The 8182-nt window shown below is 37.7% G+C and overlaps 1 non-coding gene across 1 annotated transcript; it reads right to left on the bottom strand.

Moving 5' to 3' along the window:
- Nucleotides 1–7844: 7844 nt before the first annotated feature.
- Nucleotides 7845–7952, bottom strand: LOC112773451 (small nucleolar RNA R71). Its single transcript, XR_003188000.1, has one exon. It is a non-coding gene; the product is annotated as a small nucleolar RNA R71 (small nucleolar RNA).
- Nucleotides 7953–8182: the final 230 nt, after the last annotated feature.

Here is an 8182-nt window from a genome sequence, read left to right as displayed (position 1 = left end):
AATGGAAGGTTGACTCCAAAGGCAAGCCGGTTCAACTAAGAAGATTGGACCTCAAGCCTATAGCTAGAGGATGGTTGGAATTCATTCAATGCTCAATCATTCCCACTAGCAACCGGTCTGAAGTTACTATAGACCGGGCCATCATGATCCATAGCATCATGATTGGAGAAGAGGTGGAAGTTCATGAGATTATACCTCAAGAACTCTACAAGGTGGCTGACAAGTCCTCAACTATGGCAAGGTTAGCCTTTCCTCACCTCATTTGCCACCTATGCAATTCAGCTGGGATTGACATAGAGGAAGATGTCCTCATTAAAGAGGACAAGCCCATCACTAAGAAAAAGATGGAGCAAGCAAGAGAGCCCATTCATGGAGCTCAAGAGGCGCATGAAGCTCTTCACCATGAGATCCCGGAGATTCCTCAAATGCATTTTCCTCCACAAAATTATTGGGAGCAAATCAACACCTCCCTAGGAGAATTGAGTTCCAATATGGGACAACTAAGGGTGAAACATCAAGAGCACTCCATCATCCTTCATGAAATAAGAGAAGATCAAAAAGCAATGAGGGAGGAGCAACAAAGACAAGGAAGCAATATAGAAGAGCTCAAGGACATCACTGGTTCCTCAAGAAGGAAATGCCACCATCACTAAGGTGGATTCATTCCTTGTTCTTATTTCTTCTGTTTTTCGTTTTCTATGTTATGTGCTTATCTATGTTTGTGTCTTCATTACATGATCATTAGTAATTAGTAACTCTGTCTAAAAGTTATGAATGTCCTATGAATCCATCACCTCTCTTAAATAAAAAATGTTTTAATTCAAAAGAACAAGAAGTACATGAGTTTTGAATTTATCCTTGAACTTAGTTTAATTATATTGATGTGGTGACAATGCTTCTTGTTTTCTGAATGTATGCTTAAACAGTGCATATGTCTTTTGAAGTTGTTGTTTAAGAATCTTAAATATGTTGGCTCTTGAAAGAATGATGACAAGGAGACATGTTATTTGATAATCTGAAAAATCATAAAAATGATTCTTAAAGCAAGAAAAAGTAGCAAAGAACAAAGCTTGCAGAAAAAAAAATAGGCAAAAAAAAATATAGAAAGAAAAAGAAAAAGCAAGCAGAAAAAGCCAAAAGCTCTTAAAACCAAAAGGCAAGGGCAAATAAAAAGGATCCCAAGGCTTTGAGCATCAGTGGATAGGAGGGCCTAAAGGAATAAAATCCTGGTCTAAGCGGCTAAACCAAGCTGTCCCTAACCATGTGCTTGTGGCGTGTAGGTGTCAAGTGAAAACTTGAGACTGAGCGGTTAAAGTCAAGGTCCAAAGCAAAAAAAAAAAAAGAAAAAGAAAAAGAGAGTGTGCTTAAGAACCCTGGACACCTCTAATTGGGGACTTTAGCAAAGCTGAGTCACAATCTGAAAAGGTTCACCCAATTATGTGTCTGTGGCATTTATGTATCCAGTGGTAATACTGGAAAACAAAGTGCCTAGGGCCACGGCCAAGACTCATAAAGAAGCTGTGTTCAAGAATCATCATACTGAACTATGAGAGTCAATAACACTATCTGAACTCTGAGTTCCTATAGATGCCAATCATTCTGAACCTCCATGGATAAAGTGAGATGCCAAAACTATTCAAGAAGCAAAAAGCTATAAGTCCCGCTCATATGATTGAAGCTATGCTTCATTGATAGTTTGGAATTTATAGTATATTCTCTTCTTTTTATCCTATTTGATTTTCAAGTTGCTTGGGGACAAGCAACAATTTAAGTTTGGTGTTGTGATGAGCGGATAATTTATACGCTTTTTGGCATTGTTTTTAGTATGTTTTTAGTAGAATCTAGTTACTTTTAGGGATGTTTTCATTAGTTTTTATGTTAAATTCACATTTCTAGACTTTACTATGAGTTTGTGTGTTTTTCTGTGATTTCAGGTATTTTCTGGCTGAAATTGAGGGACTTGAGCAAAAATCAGATTCAGAGGTTGAAGAAGGACTGTTGATGCTGTTGGATTCTAACCTCCCTGCACTCAAAGTGGATTTTCTGGAGCTACAGAACTCGAAATGGCGCGCTTCCAATTGCGTTGGAAAGTAGACATCCCGGGCTTTCCAGCAATATATAATAGTCCATACTTTGGCCAAGAATAGACGACGTAAAATGGCGTTCAACGCCAGCTTTCTGCCCAAATCTGGCGTCCAGCGCCAGAAAAGGATCCAAAACCAGAGTTGAACGCCCAAACTGGCACAAAAACTGGCGTTCAACTCCAAGAAGGACCTCTACACGTGCAACACTCAAGCTCAGCCCAAGCACACACCAAGTGGGCCCCGGAAGTGGATTTATGCATCAATTACTTTCTCATGTAAACCCTAGTAGCTAGTTTATGATAAATAGGACCTTTTACTACTGTATTAGACGTCTTTTTGACCATCTTTGATCAGTTGTATGCTATCCTAGATCACGTTTAAGGGCTGGCCTCTCGGCCATACCTGGACTTTCACTTATGTAATTTTAACGGTAGAGTTTCTACACTCCATAGATTAAGGTGTGGAGCTCTGCTGTTCCTCAAAGATTAATGCAAAGTACTACTGTTTTCTATTCAATTCATCTTGTTTCGCTTCTAAGATATTCATTCGTACTTCAATCTGAATGTGATGAACGTGACAATCATCATCGTTCCCTATGAACGCGTGCCTGACAACCACTTCCGTTCTACCTTAGACTGAATGAGTATCTCTTAGATCTCCTAACCAGAATCTTCGTGGTGTAAGCTAGAATGATGGCGGCATTCAAGAGAATCCGGAAGGTCTAAACCTTGTCTGTGGTATTCCGAGTAGGATTCATTGAATGAATGACTGTGACGAGCTCCAAACTCTCGATTGCAGGGCGTTAGTGACAGACGCAAAAGGATAGTAAATCCTATTCCAGCATGATCGAGAACCGACAGATGAATAGCCGTGCCGTGACAGGGTGCGTTGACCATTTTCACTGAGAGGATAAGATGAAGCCATTGACAAGGGTGATGCCTCCAGACGATTAGCCGTGCCGTGACAGGGCATTGGATCATTTTCCCGAGAGATGACCGAAAGTAGCCATTGACAGTGGTGATGTATCACATAAAGCCAGCCATGGAAAGGAGTAAGACTGACTGGATGAAGATAGCAGGAAAGCAGAGGTTTAGAGGAACGAAAAGCATCTCCATTCGGTTATCTGAAATTCCTACCAATGATTTACATAAGTACCTCTATCCCTATTCTATTATTTATTTTCGAAAACCCATTACTGTTTTATATCCGCCTGATTGAGATTTACAAGGTGACCATAGCATGCTTCATACCGACAATCTCCGTGGGATTTGACCCTTACTCACGTAAGGTATTACTTGGACGACCCAGTGCACTTGCTGGTTAGTTATGCGAAGTTGTGAAGATATGTTTAGACCATGGCCCTATGTATCCGTTTTTGGTGCCATTGCCAGGGAATCAATTTCGAACAACAATTCACAACCTGAGTAGCAATTTCGCATACCAGAATCATACGGCAACCAGAAGGTGGTAGGGCACGCTCCTTCGGAATATTTTCCTCTGAAAGGAGAAGGTGGTAGGGCACTGATGAGCGAATAATTTATACGCTTTTTGGCATTGTTTTTAGTATGTTTTTAGTAGAATCTAGTTACTTTTAGGGATGTTTTCATTAGTTTTTATGTTAAATTCACATTTCTGGACTTTACTATGAGTTTGTGTGTTTTTCTGTGATTTTAGATATTTTCTGGCTGAAATTGAGGGACTTGAGCAAAAATCAGATTCAGAGGTTGAAGAAGGACTGCTGATGCTGTTGGATTCTGACCTCCTTGCACTCAAAATGGATTTTCTGGAGCTACAGAACTCAAAATGGTGCGCTTCCAATTGCGTTGGAAAGTAGACATCCAGGGCTTTCCAGCAATATATAATAGTCCATACTTTGCCCAAGTTTAGACGACGCAAACTGGCGTTCAACGCCAGCTCTCTGCCCAATTCTAGCGTCCAGCGCCAGAAACAAGTTGCAAAGTGGAGTTCAACGCCCAAACTGGCACAAAAGCTGACGTTCAACTCCAAGAATGACCTCTCCACGTGTAGACTTCAAGCTCAGCCCAAGCACACACCAAGTGGGCCCCGGAAGTGGATTTATGCGTCAATTACTTACTTCTGTAAACCCTAGTAGCTAGTTTATTATAAATAGGACCTTTTATTATTGTATTAGACATCTTTGGATTATCTTTTGATCTATTGATCACGTTTAGGGGCTGGCCATTCGGCCATGCCTGGACCTTCATTACTTATGTATTTTCAACGGTAGAGTTTCTGCACTCCAAAGATTAAGTTGTGGAGCTCTGCTGTTCCTCAAAGATTAATGCAAAGTACTACTGTTTTCTATTCAATTCATCTTATTTCGCTTCTAAGATATTCATTCGCACTTCAACCTGAATATGATGAACGTGACAATCACCATCATTCCCTATGAACGCGTGCCTGACAACCACTTCCGTTCTACATTAGATTGAATCAGTATCTCTTAGATCTCTTAATTAGAATCTTCGTGGTATAAGCTAGATTGATGGCGGCATTCATGATAGTCCGAAAAGTCTAAACCTTGTCCGTGGTATTCCGAGTAGGACTCTGGGATTGAATGACTGTGACGAACTCCAAACTCGCGAGTGCTGGGCGTAGTGACAGACGCAAAAGGATAGTAAATTCTATTCCAGTATGATCGAGAACCTCCAAGATGATTAGCCATGCAGTGACAGCGCATCGGACCATTTTCACAGAGAGGAATAGGATGCAACCAACGACAAGGGTGATGCCTCCAGACGATTAGCCGTGCTGTGACAGAGCATTTGGACCATTTTCCCGAGAGGATTGAAAGTAGCCATTGGCACCGGTGACATCCTTACACAAGCCAGCCATAGAAAGGAGTAAGACTGATTGGATGAAGACAGCAGGAAAGCAGAGGTTCAGAGGAATGAATGCATCTCCATACGCTTATCTGAAATTCTCACCAATGATTTACATAAGTATTTCTATCCTTATTTTAATATTAATTTCGAAAACTCCATAACTATTTTATATCCGCCTGACTGAGATTTACAAGGTGACCATAGCTTGCTTCATACCAACAATCTCCGTGGGATCGACCCTTACTCACGTAAGGTTTATTACTTGGACGACCCAGTGCACTTGCTGGTTAGTTATGCGAAGTTGTGAAGATATGTTTAGACCATGGTTCTGTGCATCCGTTTTTGGTGCCATCGCCAGGGAATCAATTTCGAACAATAATTCACAACCTGAGTAACAATTTTGCATACCAAGTTTTTGGCGCCGTTGTCGGGGATTGTTTGAGTTTTCGGCAAGCTTTTGGTCCGGTAACATCAGTGCCAATTTTGATCCGGCAACAACACCAAGTTTTTGGCGCCGTTGCCGGGGATTGTTCGAGTTTGGACAACTGACGGTTCATCTTGTTGCTTAGATTGGGTAATTTTCTTCTTATTTTCAAAAAGTTTCAAAAAAAAATTTTTCAAAAATCTTTCAAAAATTTTCTCCGTTGTTTTCGAAAAAAATTAAAAAAAAAATGTTTTCAAAAATATATTTTTCTTCAGAATTTTTAAGAATGAATTCTAGTGTTTCATAAAGCATGTTGAAGCCTGGCTGGCTGTAAAGCCATGTCTAATTCTTTTAGACTGAGGCTTCCACTTATAAGTATATGAAGTTGGATGAAGTTTCAGCTGTTGTATGCTTGATTTGTATCTTCTAAAGCTTGACTGGCTATTAAGCCATGTCTAACCCTCAGATTGGAGCTTTAGACTAAGATTGCAAGATTCCTGGAATTCATACTAAAAATTTTGGAATCCTTATTTTTCTTTTTCACATTAATTTTTGAAAAATCCAAAAAAAAAATTTAGAAAATCATAAAAATCAAAAGTATTTTTTTGTGTTTCTTGTTTGAGTCATGTGTCATGTTATAAGTTTGGTGTCAATTGCATATTCATCTTGCATTTTTCGAAAATTCATGCATTCATAGTATTCTTCATGATCTTCAAGTTGTTCTTGGTAAGTCTTCTTTTTTGATCTTGATGATTTCTTGTTTTGTGTCTTTTCTTATTTTACATATGCATTTTTCGTTTATTAGAGTCTAAACATGAAAGATTTCTAAGTTTGGTGTCTTGCATGTTTTCTTTGCATTAAAAAATGTGTTCTTGATGTTCATCATGATCTTCATAGTGTTCTTGGTGTTCATCTTGACATTCATAGCATTCTTGCATGCATTCATTGTTTTGATCCATAACTTTCATGCATTGCATCAGTTTTCTTGTTTTTCTCTCTCATCATAAAAATTCAAAAATAAAAAAATATCTTTCCCTTTTTCTCTCTTAAAATTTCAAAAATTAGATTTGACTTTTTCAAAAATTTTTAAAATCTAGTTATTTTTATGAGTTAAATCAAATTTTCAATTTAAAAAAATCTTATCTTTTTCAAAATCTTTTTCAAAAATCAAATCTTTTTTCAATTTTTTTTAGTTATTTTTGAAAATTTCAAAAATATTTTTCAAAAATCTTTTTCTTAATTTTACATCATATTTTCGAAAATAACATCATCAATTAATGTTTTGATTCAAAAATTTCAAGTTTGTTACTTACTTGTTAAGAAAGATTCAAACTTTAAGTTCTAGAATCATATCTTGTGATTTCTTGTGAATCAAGTCATTAATTGAGATTTTAAAAATCAAATCTTTTTCAAAAAAACTAATTTCTATCATATCTTTTCAAAAATATCTTCTTATCTTACCTTTTTCAAAAAAGTGATTGCAAAATATCTTTTCTAACTTCCTGACTTCTTATCTTTTCAAAATTTGTTTCAACTAACTAACTAACTTTTTGTTTGTTTCTTACCTTTTTCAAAACTACCTAACTAACTCTCTCTCTCTAATTTTCGAAAAAAATCTTCCCTCTTTTTCAAAATTTCTTTTTAATTAGACTAAGTATTTTATTTGAATTTTCGAAAAACTACTAACCTTTTTCAAAAACTATTTTCGAAAATCACTAACTCTTTTTCAAAAATTATTTTCGAAAATTCTCTCCTCCTCTCATCCCCTTCTATTTATTTATTCATCTACTAACACTTCTCTTCATCTCATATCTCTGCTCATATCATCACCTTTGTGTTTGGATTCTTCATTCTTCTTCACCCCTATTCCTTTTCTTCTTCTACTAACAATAAGGAACCTCTTTACTATGACATAGAGGATTCCTCTTCTCTTATTTTTCTCTTCTCTTTCTTATGAGCAGGGACAAAGAAAAAGGCATTCTTGTTGAAGCTGATCCAGAACCTGAAAGGACTCTGAAGAGAAAACTAAGAGAAGCTAAATTACAACAATCCAGAGACAACCTTATTGAAAATTTCGAACAAGTAAAGGAGATGGTAGCCGAACCCAACAACAATAATGCAAGGAGAATGCTTGGTGACTTTACTACACCTAATTCCAATTTACATGGAAGAAGCATCTCCATTCCTACCATTGGAGCAAACAATTTTGAGCTGAAACCTCAGCTAGTTTCTCTGATGCAGCAGAACTGCAAGTTTCATGGACTTCCATCTGAAGATCCTTTTCAGTTCTTAACTGAATTCTTGCAGATCTGTGATACTGTTAAGACTAATGGAGTAGATCCTGAAGTCTACAGGCTCATGCTTTTCCCTTTTGCTGTAAGAGACAGAGCTAGAATATGGTTGGACTCTCAACCCAAAGACAGCCTGAACTCTTGGGATAAGCTGGTCACGGCTTTCTTAGCCAAGTTCTTTCCTCCTCAAAAGCTGAGCAAGCTTAGAGCTGATGTTCAAACCTTCAGACAGAAAGAAGGTGAATCCCTCTATGAAGCTTGGGAAAGATACAAGCAGCTGACCAAAAAATGTCCTTCTGACATGCTTTCAGAATGGACCATCCCGGATATATTCTATGATGGTTTATCTGAGTTATCAAAGATGTCATTGGATACTTCTGCAGGTGGATCCATTCACCTAAAGAAAATGCCTGCAGAAGCTCAAGAACTCATTGACATGGTTGCTAATAACCAGTTTATGTACACTTCTGAGAGGAATCCTGTGAGTAATGGGACGCCTATGAAGAAGAGAGTTCTTGAAATTGATACTCTGAATGC

This window comes from Arachis hypogaea, chromosome 18 (genome assembly GCF_003086295.3).
Source record: "Arachis hypogaea cultivar Tifrunner chromosome 18, arahy.Tifrunner.gnm2.J5K5, whole genome shotgun sequence".
Classification (NCBI taxonomy): Eukaryota; Viridiplantae; Streptophyta; class Magnoliopsida; order Fabales; family Fabaceae; genus Arachis; species Arachis hypogaea.
Note: the sequence above shows the minus strand (reverse complement) of the source record. Positions and strands in the feature narration are given on the sequence as shown.